This window comes from Giraffa tippelskirchi, chromosome 8 (assembly GCF_054371585.1).
Source record: "Giraffa tippelskirchi isolate mGirTip1 chromosome 8, T2T-mGirTip1v1.2.pri, whole genome shotgun sequence".
Classification (NCBI taxonomy): domain Eukaryota; kingdom Metazoa; phylum Chordata; class Mammalia; order Artiodactyla; family Giraffidae; genus Giraffa; species Giraffa tippelskirchi.
The window spans coordinates 85,629,890-85,646,386 of NC_137282.1; the positions used below are offsets into that span (position 1 = coordinate 85,629,890).

The following is a 16,497-nucleotide window of genomic DNA, read 5'->3' on the forward strand; positions in this document are numbered from 1 at the left end:
CTTCCCCTACTCCTATCAAAAATAGTAATAATAATAATTACTGGCATCAACACTCTCGCGTCTCAGTTCCTTCACCTCCTCAAGTCCAAAGGGCCCAGACAGCATTCAATCTTGTCATCACCATTAACTGTGTCACCTTCAAAATAGCCTCAAGCTTCCCACTCTGAACACCATGTTCTATATTTTCAGTTCATTCACTCTGTACACCTTTTCCAGCAGCTCTTTGCTTCCATTTACCAAGGCTTCCAACCCACGATCATCCTACTTTCCCTCTCAATCACTCTTCTTAGAAGTCTTTCCCTCTCTTACTGTCTAGTTTGAATCCTAATAGTCCTTAATTAGAATGACTGACATGGAAACACCTTTCATTCTTTCTCTCTTTTCATTTTAGTACAATTATATGGCAAAAGCTCCAACTCTAACAAAACTCATCAATCTGCCTACTGCGGATCTCGGTCTGAGAAGCTGAATTTGCTAGAGTAAAATATACAAGTATGTTCTTTGATCTCCCTTTAAAGTTATGACTATGGAAATACATTTAGCAGCTACTATCCAACCCCATCAATTACCTACCATCCTCCCAGTCAGAACCTTTCATTCCTTGAAAAGTTGAACCCCTGGATTTTCATCACATTTCCTGTGATTTATTGGTGGTCCTATTATTAAAATAACAGACCCATTTAAAACTTTGGAACAGTATGATATGTCAGTTAGTTGACCTATTCATTACAATTGATCTTGCCTGCAACCTTACCTCAAGCACACACTTCAGGGTTTATACTCTAGATGTTTGTCATTACTAACATCATACAATCTCAGTTTCCAGCATTTTATTCTCTAATATTCAACTTCTATCTTTCCAGTTCATTTTTTCTTTCATATTCACTCCAAAACTCCCTTGGTCCTACTGGGTCATCAAATCCATTGATCCTACCACCTACCCTTCTCAAGCCTCTCCTTCACTTCTTACCAAATTTAGATCCAAGATCTATCATTTTAATCACTCTGGCATACATCCTTATCTAGCTTACTTCCTTAATACTTACCTGACAAAGTTTAAAACTGCTAAAACCTAACTCTATACCTACTGTACATCTGCAACCGAGCATTGGACTGTGGCTAGAGAAAACACAGAACCATGCTGATTGGGCTTTCAAGTACAACCTCAAGTTTCAAAAATAAGGTTGCCCAGCAACCTTCTACATTTCTGACTTTCCCATCCACAAACACCTCTTTTCACATCTTTATTTTCTCCCCAAACTTCCTCACCAGCTCCATCCTTACTCTTAGCTGAAATTCTTGCCTCTTATTTTCCTAATAGAATGATTCAGGAACTAATTTCCATGCCCTTCTTACACCAAGTTTACTAGCCTTTCTCCATCTGTACCCATACCCTCTGCTTTCCCTCCTGTCACATGGATGAACTCCTCCTACTAATCTAAAGCTAATACCTTCTTTAATTATCTTGATTCCAACACCTTATCCCTACTCAAAGACTACTTCTACAATTACTCTTTCTCCTGATCACAACATCAGTTTTCTCTTCACTATACAATTATGTTGTAATTTGTCCCATCTTAAAAATACCCATCTTGACCTCACAACTCCCTCCAGGACCTGGTCCATTTTTCTATTCTCATTTATTGAAAAAAAAAAGAAAAACTTAAATGTCTGTGATAGCTGTGTTCAGGTTTTCAATATCTCTAATCTGATGTTAACTCAGCATTCCACTCAGTTCAGTTCAGTCACTCAGTCGTGTCCGACTCTCTGCGACCCCATGAATTGCAGCACGCCAGGCCTCTCTGTCCATCACCAACTCCCGGAGTCCACCCAAACCCATGTTCATCGAGTCGGTGATGCCATCCAACCATCTCATCCTCTGTCGTCCCCTTCTCCTCCCACCCCCAATCCTACCCAGCATTAGGGTCTTTTCCAATGAGTCAACCCTTCGCATGAGATGGTCAACACCGAAATCAGATTGATTATATTCTTTGCAGCATTCCACTAAGCTCACTCAAATCACCAAATCAATTGTCAATGCTTGATGGTCCCCATCTTTTAACTCTCAGCAGCATCCAGCACAGCTAATCATGTCCTTCTTGAAACACCTTCTTTACCTTGGCTTCCAGGACAACACAATTTACACTTCACAGGCTGGTTCTTTCCATCTACTTCATAGAATCCTCCTTCTCTTGTTTAGGGCTTCCATGATAGCTCAGTCAGTAAAGAATCCACCTGCAATGCAGGAGACCTCGGTTTGATTCCTGAGTTGGGAAGATCTGCTGGAGAAGAGATAGGCTACCCACTCCAGTATTCTTGGGCTTCCCAGTGGCTCAGCTGGTAAAGAATCTGCCTGCAATGTGGGAGACCTGGGTTAAATCCCTGGGTTGGGAGGATCCCCTGGGGAAGAGAAAGGCTACCCACTCCAGTATTCTGGCCTGGAAAATTCCATGAACTTTTCTCTTTAACCACAATGTTGTGGGGTGACCAAACCTCAGGTCTAGATCTTCTCATCTCAGACTACACCTACTCCCCGGGTGCTTAGTCTAGTCCAATAGCTTCATATTGGGTCCGTATGATGATGACTCCCAAATCACAACCCCTGATCAAACTCTTGTGCCTATCTGATCACTCACAGCATACGTCTTAGTATTCCGGAAACCCAACTCATGCTTCCTACTCTACAGTTTCTAAAAATATCTCCTCCTCCAATCTCCCAGTAAATGAAAGACTGTCTCATTACTACACTATTTATCAAGTAAGAGTATTCTTTCATTTTTCCCTTTCTCAGACTCTCCACATTCAATCCATCAGAAAGGCTGGTTCACACTACAATTTCAGTACATCCATGTAGAATGAATGGATGGATGTATAAACGAGAAAGTGTGAGCAACTGTATTGTACCAGAAGTCAGTTCAGTTCAGTTCAGTTCACTCGCTCAGTCGTGTCTGACTCTTTGCAACCCCATGAACCACAGCATGCCAGGCCTCCCTGTCCATCACTAACTCCCTAAGTCTACCCAAACCCATGTCCATCGAGTCGATGAAGCCATCCAGCCATCTCATCCTCTGTCGTCCCCTTCTCCTCCTGCCCTCAAACTTTCCCAGCATCAGGGTCTTTTCCAATGATTCAGCTCTTCGTATCAGGTGGCCAAAGTATTGGAGTTTCAGCTTCAGCATCAGTCCTTCCAATGAACACCCAGGACTGATCTCCTTTAGGATGGACTTGCAGTCCAAGGGACTCTCAAGAGTCTTCTCCAACACCACAGTTCAAAAGCATCAATTCTTTGGCGCTCAGCTTTCTTTATAGTTCAACTCTCACATCCATACATGTGGATGGATCTCACATCACATCCATGTCATGTAAAGGCTACTGGAAAAACCATAGCCTTGACTAGATGGACCTTTGTTGACAAAGTAATGTCTCTGCTTTTCAATATGCTATCTAGGTTGGTCATAACTTTTCTTCAAAGGAGTGTCTTTTAATTTCATGGCTGCAGTCACCATCTAGAGTGATTTGGAGCCCAGAAAAATAAAGTCAGCCACCGTTTCCACTGTTTCCCCATCTATCTGCCATGAAATGATGGGACCAGATGCCATGATCTTAGTTTTCTGAACGTTGAGCTTTAAATCAACTTTTTCACTCTCCACTTTCACTTTCACCAAGAGGCTCTTTAGTTCTTCTTCACTTTCTGCCATAAAGGTAGTGTCATCTGCATATCTGACATTATTGATATTTCTCCCAGCAATCTTGATTCCAGCTTGTGCTTCTTACAGTCCAGCGTTCCTCATGATGTACTCTGCATATAAGTTAAACAAGCAGAGTGACAATATACAGCCTTGACGTACTCCTTTTCCTATTTGGAACCAGTCTGTTGTTCCATGTCTGGTTCAAACTGTTGCTTCCTGACCTGCATACAGGTTTCTCAAGAGGCAGGTCAGGTGGTCTGACATTTCCATCTCTTGAAAAATTTTCCACAGTTTATTGTGATCCACACAGTCAAAGGCTTTGGCATACAGTCCAAAGATACAACTGACAGCATGCATTTTTAACATAAATTTTTAAGAACTCATGAGGAACATATGAGGAAATGAAACTTGTAATAAAGATGCTGAGATTTACAGCAAGTCCTCACTTCTCAAATTTGATTACTTCCACTTAAATTCCTGGTAAGGTCTGCCTAGTCACTATTTTGGGAAATCTAATTTTCCTTATGTTAACTAGCTTAAATAAGTTCTGGCATGCTGCATTTTCACATCCTTGCCTCCAAAACATTATAAATCCCAAAACTTCCATAATCTATTGATTGCCAGAGACTGCTCAGGTGAAAACTTGGAGAACAAAACTAATTAACTTTCTAGATGAAAGGAGCAATAGCTTTGATGTACCAGAGCAGAAAGAAAATGAGTCCTATCAAATTATCTCTGGAAGCAACCTCTGAGGGTGGAATAATAAGGTATTTTCCTCAACTTCATGTTTTAATGAAACATTTTCAATCTGCTTCTCAACCCAAATTCAATTAAAAATGTAAACAATTAATATTTTTAGGAATGAAAAACATTCATTCACTTTTCTTTGCATATACAAAGAACATGAGTGCCTCTAAAAATGGCTTTGTTGTTGTTGTTCATAAGCTAAGTCGTGTCCAACTCTGGGACCCCCGGGCTGTAGCTGCCAGGCTCCTCTGTCCATGGGATTTGCCAGACAAGAATACTGAAGTGAGTTGAAAAATGCCTTGGGTCATTGCTTTTTACATAAAGGAACAAAAATATTGAGCCAGGGTTGATTCATGTAGCCCTTAGCATCTTAGTTTGCTGACCATCATCCACACTCTTTTTAAGCTCTTTTAAATTCAGAAAGGACTTACCATATTGTAAGTGTAGAAATCACACACGTTTCAAAACAATTTGTCTAAAGCCCAGGTTGTAAACCTATTTCTCACACTGACAAGTTAGTCACGAGACAATTCCTCTAGACTTGGCCTCCCACAGAGGTATCCCAGAGTCACAGGGGTACTACCCCTGGAAAATCACTTCATAACACATGAACTCGTAACAGGAAGTCTGTGGCATTATTTTAAAAACCCTCTCTCCTAGGTAATGAACCTAGTCATTTCTGTTTTTCCATCCTCAGTATAACAAAGCTAATGTACATGAAAAGATCAAGAAATTATGCTGAAAAAAGTGCAGAAGCAAGCATTTAGAGAGGAGAAGAAAGTTTCAATAAAAGATGGAAACTGTAGACCATCTGTGTCTGCTGAAGGTATGACTGAAAGTGTTTTTCAACCTTCAGGAAGAAATTGCTGAGACCAAACAGATGTTGAACAAAGCTATTAAGTAAAGCTATGGTGACCTTTTTGCTACAGTGAGACTTAATGGCTTAAAACTTGAGTTCTTACAGTTATTTATGAAAAAATTAATAAAAAAGTCTATGCAGCTGCTTCCTTCATAAATCTGGAAAAACTGCCACTTAAAGTCAAAGCCCTGTGCTCTATGACTACTAACGTAGCCTTGAATAAGTCACTTAACTTCTCTACCTTCAGTTTTCTCCCTAGGAAAATGAACAACAATAGCATCTGTCTTGTGGGGCTGATATAAAGATTGATAATGTTAATAGCCAACAGTGAGTAAGTGTTACTATATACCAGGCACTATCAAAGTACATCGGTAGTATGCTGCTGCTGCTGCTGCTGCTAAGTCACTTCAGTCGTGTCCGACTCTGTGTGACCCCATAAACGGTAGCCCACCAGGCTCCCTCGTCCCTGGGATTCTCCACACAAGAACACTGGAGTGGGTTGCCATTTCCTTCTCCAATGCATGAAAGTGAAAAGTGAAACTGAAGTCACTCAGTCGTGTCCGACTCTTAGCGACCCCATGGACTGCAGCCTACCAGGCTCCTCTGTCCATGGGATTTTCCAGGCAATAGTACTGGAGTAGGCTGCCATTGCCTTCTCATCAGTAGTATAAATTCACTTAATCCCTACAGCAACTATAGGAGGTAGATAACTACTATCATTATCCTTCTTTTGTCCAAGAGGAAACTGAGGCACAGAAATGTGCTTCAAGGACCAGAGCATCAGCATCATTTGGGAGCTTGTTGTTCAGTTGCTCAATCATGTCCGACTCTTTGTGACCCGATGGACTGCAGCACACCAGGCTTCCCTGTGCTTCACCAACTCCCAGAGCTTGTACAAATTCATGTTTATTGAGTTGGTGATGCCATCAAACCATCTCATTCCCTGTCACCCCCTTCTCCCCCTGCCTTCAATTTCTCCCAGCATCAGGGTCTTTTCTAATGAGCAGGTTCTTCACATCAGGTGGCCAAAGTATTGGAGCTTCAGCATCAGTCCTTCCAATGAATATTCAGGACTGATTTCCTTTAGGACTAACTGGTTTGATCTCCTTGCAGTCCAAGGGATTCTCAAGAGTCTTCTCCAGCACCACAGTTCAAAAGCATCAATTCTTCAGTGCTCATCCTTCTCTATGATCCAGCTCTCACATCCATACATGACTACTGGAAAAACCATAGCTTTGACTAGATGAAACTTTGTCAGCAAAGTAATGTCTTTGCTTTTTAATATGTGTCGATGTTTGTCATAGCTTTTCTTCCAAGGAGCAAGCATCTTTGAATTTCATGGCTGCAGTCACCATCTGCAGTGGTTTTGGAGCCCAAGAAAATAAAGTCTGTCACTGTTTCCACTGTTTCCCCATCTATTTGCCATGAAGTGATGGAACCAGGTGGTGTGATCTTAGTTTTTTTAATGTTGAGTTTTAAGCCAACTTTTTCACTCTCCTCTTTCACATTCATCAAGAGGCTCTTTAGTTCCTCTTTGTTTCTGCCATAAAGGTGGTGTCATCTGTATATCTGAGGTTATTGATATTTCTCCCGTAGCTTGTTAGCAATGCCCATGGCGTTTGTTGTTGTTGATATTCAGTCACTAAGTCACGTTCAAGACTTTTGCGACTCCATGGATAGCCCACCAGGCTCCTCTGTCCATGGGCTTTCCCAGGCAAAATACTGGATTGGGTTGCCATTTCATACTCCAGGGAATCTTCCCAGCCCAGGTTGAACCCACGTCACTTGTGTCCTGCATTGGTAGTTGCATTCTTTACCCCTAGAGCCACTTGGGAAGTGTGTGTGTGTGTGTGTGTGTGTGGGTGGGTTGTGGGTGTGTGGGAGATTGGATTTGGTTGAAGTTATTATTACTTAACACTTAGCACTGATAAGAATTCGACGCTCAGAATTCTAGAACTTCCATTCAAAATGGAATATAAAGAGCTAAGAATTCCTATCTCTTGGTTTATTTCTATGGAAATTGATACTGAGAGAGAGAAGGAGTAATTTGACCAAGGTCAACGAGTAAATTAGGGGCACAGCAAAGACCTGAGCTTGAGCTTCAAAGGTCTGCAATTATGCACACAGTACTGGCTTCTCTTTACTTGCTGCTACTGTACAGGTCAAAAAAAAAAAACAAAACCAACTGAGTAAGTTAGCAATTAGTAGATGCAAGTGGTTTCACATTACTGTTTAAAGTGTTCTGCCGCCCACAGAGGAAATTCTAATGTCTATGAATATAAAATATCTTCAAAATCTGTTTCTTCAGAAACCAACTGCTTACTGGCTCCATAGTAAATTGAGTATGTTTTCTCTTGGGTGTTCTCCTGGCATTTAGCCAGGGCACTGATGCAAAATTAGCATTGTGTAATATTGTAAACTCTGGGCAATAATGTAGCTAATCTTCCCTAACAAGCACTCTTTCTATCCAGCATTAATCTTTATCTTTCTATCCATTTTCATATGAAAAAATTTTTAGGAGTGACAACACTTTGATCTTTTCTAAGTTGCATCGTATTCTCCCCTACAAAAACAGGAGTCCCATCTCATAAATATTAACATTTGTCTTAGAATTAGTTCAGAAAAAGTTTGTTTTCTGCTTACTATCTCCACACTGATATTCCTTTTGCATCTGTAAGAACAGATAACTATGCTTGACTGTCCATCTCTTCTCTTACCACTACATTTCTCCAATATTTTCAACCATGCAAAATATATTCAGATTATTCTTTCAGGAAGTTACTTATTCTTTCTTCAAATTGCTCAAAATTCATTTCTTTCAAGGGGCTTCCCCAATGTCTCAGCAGGTAAAGAAACCGCCTGCAGGAGATGTAGTTGAGGGTTTGATCCCACGGGTTCGATCTGGGTCAGGAAGATCCCCTAGAGAAGGAAATGGCAACCCATTCCAGTATTCTTGCCTGGGAAATTCCATAACATGAATTGTCGAGGTAGACTAGAATTTCTTGAATATTAGGCATTTTATTAATCTTTACTCTGTAATCAGTAGTAAAGACATAACATGCATAATCCCTGGCTTCACTTCCTATACAATACTATTTGTACAGATACCAGCTATCCTTAGTCTTATTATTCAGTTTTCATTTGGCTGGTTTGCATGCATGTTCCCTGTTCCTGAGCCCTCCCCTCTTTGCATTCACTGCTCTCCTTGGTGATACAGGATTTGCTATGGATATCTGGCAAGAAGAAAGTTTTGTCTTCCTGTGGAAAGTGGGTGAATATTTATATCCACCCTTCCTAGACTGTATTTTCCCTAAAAGTGAATTTCCTTCAAGGATTTAAACAAGTAGAAAGCTTCATGTGTGTTCAATTGTATTAAAAATTAAAGAAAAAAACAGAAAACTATTCACCAAATTATTAATACATTGGACTTCTAAGGATATTTGGATTGTGGATGATATTAATCTATCTTTTTTTGCTTTTTCTGTATGTTTCCAGACTAATAAAATAGAAGATTAACAATAATTCTGAGAAGCCCAAAGTTGTTAGAATAGAACTTGGGTTCATATGGGCTCTAGACAGTAATTTCAAATATACTGGACAAACATCACTCCAAAATTCAAACAATTTTTTAAAAAATAATAAAAATGATTTAAAAAAAAGAAAATAGTCAACCCAATAACTTAAGAGTAATACACAATCACAAAACAGAGGAAATTAAATTTAGATAAACCTACATAGGTCTCTACTCACAGCACATTCCAATTTGACATCATGAAATAGAAATCACCAAAATCAAGAAGGTAGACAGGCCTTTGTTATTTCTCCCTAATTTGTTCCCAGACTCAAAGACCCAAAGAGTTACAACTGACGAACAAAGCAGAGGTTTCTTTCTACTTTCTCTATTTTACTCTGTGAAAGAAAGGAGTAACTATACCCTTTTACCCTCCTAATTACAAGGTATTCTACGCAGCTGCAAAAAAAGAAAAACAAAAACAATAAACTATTCAATTCAAAAAACAGAAATTATATGATTTGCATTATCTCACCACAAAGCATATTATAATAAATTTTTTATTAAAGTACAATTTGGAAATTAGAAGAGGAAAATTACTTTTAAATAACCCTTGGATAGAACAAAAAACCAAAATTACAACTACAGGCCATTTGGAAAACAACAAAAATAGCACTACCTATAAAAACTTGGAAAACACTGCTGCATAGTCAAAGAAAGTTACTTTAAAGCTTTTATTATTAATTTCTACAATGTAAAATAAATGGTCAAAGTACTTAACTCAAGGTAGAAAGAGTAAAACAGAACAAACGTCAAGAAAACCAACAACAATTAATAAAATACAAATCAATAAACAAATAGTAAAATAGAGGCAAAATAGAATTCATAAATAAACTCAAAAGCTAGCTATTTTAAAAGAACAATAAAAGAAAACAATTAAGACAAATAGAGTTTAAAAACAGAGAGAGAAAAAAAAAACACAGATACATTTTATGAAATTAGAAAAAAAGGTCAAGCTACAAAAAATGAAAGAAATTGGTTGTATTTGGAAAAAAATAAAAGACTGATAAGCATAGAATAAATTGGGAAATCTGTCAAAGAAATTAGTTCAAAAAATAATGAATGGCTTACATAGTCGATAGAAAAATGTTTCTATTCTTTCAAGTGACAGATAATCCCTTTGCTGTTAAATTGTTAAAAAGCATAGAAAAAAATTAAATACATCATAACTAATTTTACAATCTAAAATATTATAATCTTTATAGAGAAATATGACAAAGCAAAGAAACTACAAACACATATAACTTATAAAGATTACTGTAAGATTTATAAATAAAATAGAAGCAAATTTAAACTTTCAATGTAATGTAAACATTAAAAGAAAACCTACACACCATGGTCTTGGCCAGTTAGGAAATATTCCAAGAATCAACAGATGGTTCTTTAATAATAATAACTGATCACATCAATAAACCAAGGGAGTTAAAGTAACCATTGAAATAGATGCCGAACTAGCATGTGGAAATAATTAAATATTTACTCTTGATCATTTTTAAATATATTAATAAAGTAGAAAAAATGTTCTTGATTCAGCACCCAATGGTCAATATCATACCTACTGTCAAAACACAAGAGAATTGCCACTGACAAGTGTGCCTGAAGGGACAATTATTTATTACTGTTTTAAAAGTCTCACCAAAGCTAATAAGATAAAATAAATTATACATTTAAAAGAAGCAGAGACAGAATCACCATTATTATTTGCATGTGGTGTAATTCTTCACCTGTAAAACTCAACAGAATCAGTTTAAACATTATCAATGAGCAAATTATCTAAAAATCCATAGGTTAAAACATATTTTTAGTTACGGAAGAATTCTCTAAGATTGTACACTGTACTTCCTAAGGTTAAGGTTTCCTATACCAGATAACAGTAACAGAACATGTGATCTATTTTTCTCTATTCATGTAATAAATTTGCAGTTGGTGAGGCTGTGGTTGTAATCTTTTTTTTCTTATTTTTTCTGTTTTATTTTTTTCCAAACTTTCTTCCTGGTATAGGACTTTTTATTAATTTTTTATTAAAATATATTTGATTTATAATATTATATTAGTTTTTGGTGTACAAGATTCAGTTCAGTTCAGTTCAGTCGCTCAGTCATGTCCAACTCTTTGCGACCCCATGGATTGCAGCACACCAGGCCTGCCTGTCCATCACCAACTCCCAGAGTCCACCCAAACCCATGTCCATTGAGTCGGTGATGCCATCCAACCATCTCATCCTCTGTTGTCCCCTTCTCCTCCTGCCCTCAATCTTTCCCAGCATCAGGATCTTTTCCCATCAGTCAGTTCTTTGCATCAGGTGGCCAAAGTATTGGAGTTTCAACTTCAACATCAGTCCTTCCAATGAACACTCAGGACCAATCTCCCTTAGGATAGACTGGCTGTGATCTCCTTGCAATCCAAGGGACTCTCAAGAGTCTTCTCCAACACTACAGTTCAAAAGCATCAATTCTTCAGCACTCAGCTTTCTTTCTAGTCCAACTCTCACATCCATACATGACCACTGGAAAAACCGTAGCCTTGACTAGACGGACCTTTGTTGACAAAGTAATGTCTCTGCTTTTAAATATGCTATCTAGGTTGGTCATAACTTTCCTTTCAAGGAGTAAGCGTCTTTTAATTTCATGGCTGCAATCACCATCTGCAGTGATTTTGGAGCCCCCCAAAATGAAGTCTGACACTGTTTCCACTGTTTACCCATCTATTTCCCATGAAGTGATGGGACCGGATCCCATGATCATAGTTTTCTGAATGTTGAGCCTCAAGCCAACTTTTCACTCTCCTTTTTCACTTTTATCAAGAGGCTCTTTAGTTCTTCACTTTCTGCCATAAGGATGGTGTCATCTGCATATCTGAGGTTATTGATATTTCTCCCAGCAATCTTGATTCCAGCTTCTGCTTCCTCCAGCCCAGCATTTCTCATGACATACTCTGCATATACGTTAAATAAGCAGGGTGACAATATACAGCCTTGACGTACTTCTTTTCCTATTTGGAACCAGTCTGTTGTTCCATGTCCAGTTCTAAATGTTGCTTCCTGACCTGTATACAGGTTTCTCAAAAGACAGGTCGGGTGGTCTGGTATTCCCATCTCTTGAAGAATTTTCCACAGTTTATTGTGATCCACACAGTCAAAGGCTTTGGCATAGTCAATAAAGCAGAAATAGATGTTTTTCTGAAACTCTCTTGTTTTTTTGATGATCCAGTGGATGTTGGCAATTTGATCTCTGGTTCCTCTGCCTTTTCTAAATCTAGCTTGAACATCTGGAAGTTCACGGTTCACATATTGCTGAAGCCTGGCTTGGAGAATTTTGAGCATTACTTTACTAGTGTGTGCTGCTGCTGCTGCTAAGTCGCTTCAGTCGTGCGTGTGAGATGAGTGCAATTGTGCAATAGTTTGAGCATTCTTTGGCATTGCCTTTCTTTGGGATTGGAATGAAAACTGACCTTTTCCAGTCCTGTGGCCACTGCTGAGTTTTCCAAATTTGCTGACATATTGAGTGCAGCACTTTCATGGCAACATCTTTTAGGATTTGAAATAGCTCAACTGGAATTCCATCACCTCCACTAGCTTTATTCGTAGTGATGCTTCCCAAGGCCCACTTGACTTCACATTCCAGGATGTCTGGCTCTAGATGAGTGTGAGTGATCACACCATCGTGATTATCTGGGTCGTGAAGATCTTTTTTGCACAATTCTTCTGCATATTCTTGCCACCTCTTCTTAATATCTTCTGCTTCTGTTAGGTCCATGCCATCTCTGTCCTTTATTGAGACCATCTTTGCATGAAATGTTCCCTTGGTATCTCTAATTTTCTTGAAGAGATCTCTAGTCTTTCCCATTCTAAAACATAGTGATTCAATATTTTATATAGGTTGTACTTCATTTAAAGGTATTATAATATAGGCCTCCCTGGTGGCTCAGAGGGTAAAGTATCTGTCTGCAATGCAAGAGACCTGGGTTCAATCCCTGGGTTGGGAAGATTCCCTGGAGAAGGAAATGGCAACCCACTCCAGTACTTATTATAATATAATGGTTATATGTCTCTGTGTTGTACCATATATCCTTGTTGCTTTTTTTTTTCCGAAAGGCATTTTATTTTAAACATAGCAGTATGTACTTGTCAAAGCAATCTTGAGAAAGAAAAACAGAGCTGGAGGAATCAGGCTCCCCGACTTCAGACTGTACTATAAAGCCACAGTCATCAAAACAGCACAGTCCTGGCACATAAATGGAAGTATAGATCTCTGGAACAAGATATAAAGTCCAGAAATAAACCCATGTACCTATGGCCAATTAATCTATGACAAAGGAGGCATGACTCTAAAATGGAGGAAAGACAGTCTCTTCAATAAAAAATGCTGGGAAAACCGGATAGGTACATGTTTAAAAAAAAATGTAATTAGAACTTTCTTTAACACCATACACAAAAATAAACTCAAAATGAATTAAACCCCTAAATATAAGGCCAGATACTATAAAATTCTTAAAGGAAACTTAGGCAGAGCACTCTCAGATAAATCACAACAAGATTTTTTTTGATTCACAGCCTAGAGTAATGGAAATAAAAAGAAAAACAAACAAATGAGACCAAAAAAAACAACAAATGGGACCTGATTAAATTCAAAAGCTTTTGCACTGCAAAGGAAACCACAAACAAATGAAAAGACAACTCACAGAATGGGAGAAAATATTTGAAAATGATGCTACAGACAGGGATTAGTCTCCAAAATTTATAAACAGCTCATGCAGCTCAATATCAAAAAGACAAACATCCCAATCAAAAAATGGATGGAGGACCTAAAGAGACACTTCTCCAAAGAAGACATACAGATGGCCAAAGATGCTCAACATAGCTAATTATCAAAGAAATGCAAATCAATATTACAAAGAGATCACCTCACACCAGTTGGAATGGCCATCATCAAAAAATTTGCAAACAATAAATGCTGGAGAGGGTGTGAAAAGAAGGGAACCCTACACTGTTGATGGGAATGTAAATTGGTGCAGCCACTTTGGAGAACAGTATGAAGTTTCCTTTAAAAACTAAAAATAGAGTTGTCATACGATCATTTTTAAAACTTTCTTCACTTTAGTGCTCATTGGAGGAATTCAGGATCCACTGAATCTTCCCTGAGTTTTCTGAGAAAAATCAAAGTTTTCCTTGAGTCTTTTGAGAAAATCACATCTTAAATGGCATCATGTATTCAGCAGTCACCATGTATTTACTTGTTTTTTTCCCTCAACAGAATATGTTCCCCATCCCAGAGAACAGTGATGTACACTGAAGATACACATGAATTTGATCTTAACTGGCTATACAACACAGAAAAATACACACATGAAAATTCAAGGGGTATATAACATATAATAAAACCATATTCTGTGAGACCACAAAAAAAGGCAATTTTTACTCTTAGGCCCTTTGACATACACATTCAAGGATCTTTACACATAACCATAGACCCACAACTGTGGACTAAGAATAGTGTTGAAATGACTGAGTTAATATATCAGCTACTCCAGGGAAAAACAAAGGATGCCTTAGTGTTCAAAGTTATCACCATATTATTGTACATGGATAGTTACTTGCTAAAAAAACAAACAAGAACTGCCTGTCTGTTAGACAATCCCTTAGAAGCCATTTTGGCCTTGATTTGATGTGCTATTTTGTTGTTAACAGCCAGGTGGACTGACGCTCCTGCCCAATCAGCAAGCATACTGCTGTGGCCTAATACTAACGTGAAACTCCTTGACTTCCAACAGCACTACCTACCAGCCGCTTTAACCTTGACTGTAATACTGAAACACAGTTGAGCTGTTGAGACTGCCCTGAGCACCCTGTTCCACCAAGTTAGATTTGTGGCAGGATGCTGGAGCAGCGGCCACCTGGCAGGTAGAGAAAAGGCAAATACACAGACGGCAAGTGAAAGAACTGTTTTCATGCTATGGAGGCCCAATAAACAGGATTCAGAGATCAAGAATCAGCTGACTTTAAAACAGGCTCTGGCCTGAGCACAAGTCTAGGAGAAAGGTCACAATTTTGGTGAACTTTGCAAACAATGGCTTCAGATACGAATTACAGATTAAAATTCCAGTGCAATCTTCACATTCGTTCAGTGAGGAAGAAGAAATGTTTGATTTGACATTAATCATTTCAGCCTCAAACACAGATGGTAATCAATGAAATATTTATTAAGCTTCTAGTACTCTGTATTATGATCTATGTCAGGAGCTACAGAGAAACCCCAAAGAAGTATAGGATGTGATCCCTGACTTGAAAGCAATTATAATTTAGTTAAGAAGTCATATACTTCCATAATGCCTTCAAGTCATTCTACAAAACTCTTAATAAAATTATAAATAGTTATTAGACCAATTTTTGAAATAACTATTACTCTGAAAAGTGAAAGTCGCTCAGTCATGTCCAACTCCAGGCCAGAATACTGGAGTGAGTAGCCTTTCTCATCTCTAGGGAATCTTCCCAATCCAGGGATCAAACCCAGGTCTCGCAAACTCCAGGCAGATTCTTCACCAGCTAAGCCACAAGGAAAGCCCCAGAATAATGGAGTGGGTAGCCTATCCCTTCTCCAGCGGATCTTCCCAACCCAGGAATTGAACCAGGGTCTCCTACACTTCAGATGGAGTCTTTACCAACTGAGCTATCAGGGAAGCCCATCTATTACTCTATGATGCTCTAAGCTCCATCATTTCAAGGACAATTACCTCCTGATTAAATAAGCCAATGCTTATTTCCAATGCCTAGTGCATAGTATTTGCACAACAAATATATCTTGAAGAGATGGATATATGATGGACATGTTCAGTTCAGTCCCTCAGTCGTGTGCAACTCTTTGCAATCCCATGGACCATAGCACACCAGGCCTCCCTGTCCATCACCAACTCCCGGAGTTTACCCAGACTCATGTCCATCGAGTCAGTGATGCCATCCAACCATCTCATCCTCTGTTGTCCCCTTCTCCTCCTGCCTTCAATCTTTCCCAGCATCAGGGTCTTTTCCCATCAGTCAGTTCTTTGCATCAGGTGGCCAAAGTATTGGAGCTTCAGCTTCAACATCAGTCCTTCCAATGAACACTCAGGACCAATCTCCCTTAGGATAGACTGGCTGGGATCTCCTTGCGGTCCAAGGGACTCTCAAGAGTCTTCTCCAACACTACAGTTCAAAAGCATCAATTCTTCAGCACTCAGCTTTCTTTATAGTCCAACTCTCACATCCATACATGATTACTGGAAAAACTTTTTAAATGAGTTTTATCTGAATTGTGCTTAGTATAAATATGCACAAAGAAGGGACACAGCTCAAAGGGCTCTATGTGGAAAAAAGGTTATTACTATCTTTAACATCATCTATAAAGGTTAAGACAAAACCAAATACACTCCCATATAGGAGCTTAGGGCTTCCCTGGTGGCTCAGTGATAAAAAATCCACCTGCAAAGTAGGAGACACTGGTTCAATACACCAGTTGGATCCCTGGGTCTGGAAGATCCCTGGGAGAATAAACTGGCAACCCACTCCAGTATTCTTGCCTGGGAAATCCCATGGACGGAGGAGCCTAACAGGCTACAGTCCATGGGGTCCCAAGAGTCAGAACCAACTCAGCAACTAA

The 16,497-nt window shown here is 38.9% G+C and overlaps 1 long non-coding RNA gene across 13 annotated transcripts in view; it reads right to left on the reverse strand.

Annotated features, from left to right (window-relative positions):
* LOC145516377 (uncharacterized) overlaps positions 1–16,497 on the reverse strand; it is a 523,613-nt gene that overhangs the window by 428,698 nt on the left and 78,418 nt on the right. For 4 of the 13 annotated variants that reach the window (XR_014061349.1, XR_014061338.1, XR_014061336.1 and 1 more), the window contains exon 2: positions 2,118–2,235. The exons of the other annotated variants lie outside the window; for them this stretch is intronic. This is a non-coding gene — a long non-coding RNA (uncharacterized LOC145516377). The remainder of the gene's footprint in view (positions 1–2,117; positions 2,236–16,497) is intronic. 13 annotated transcript variants of the gene reach the window in all.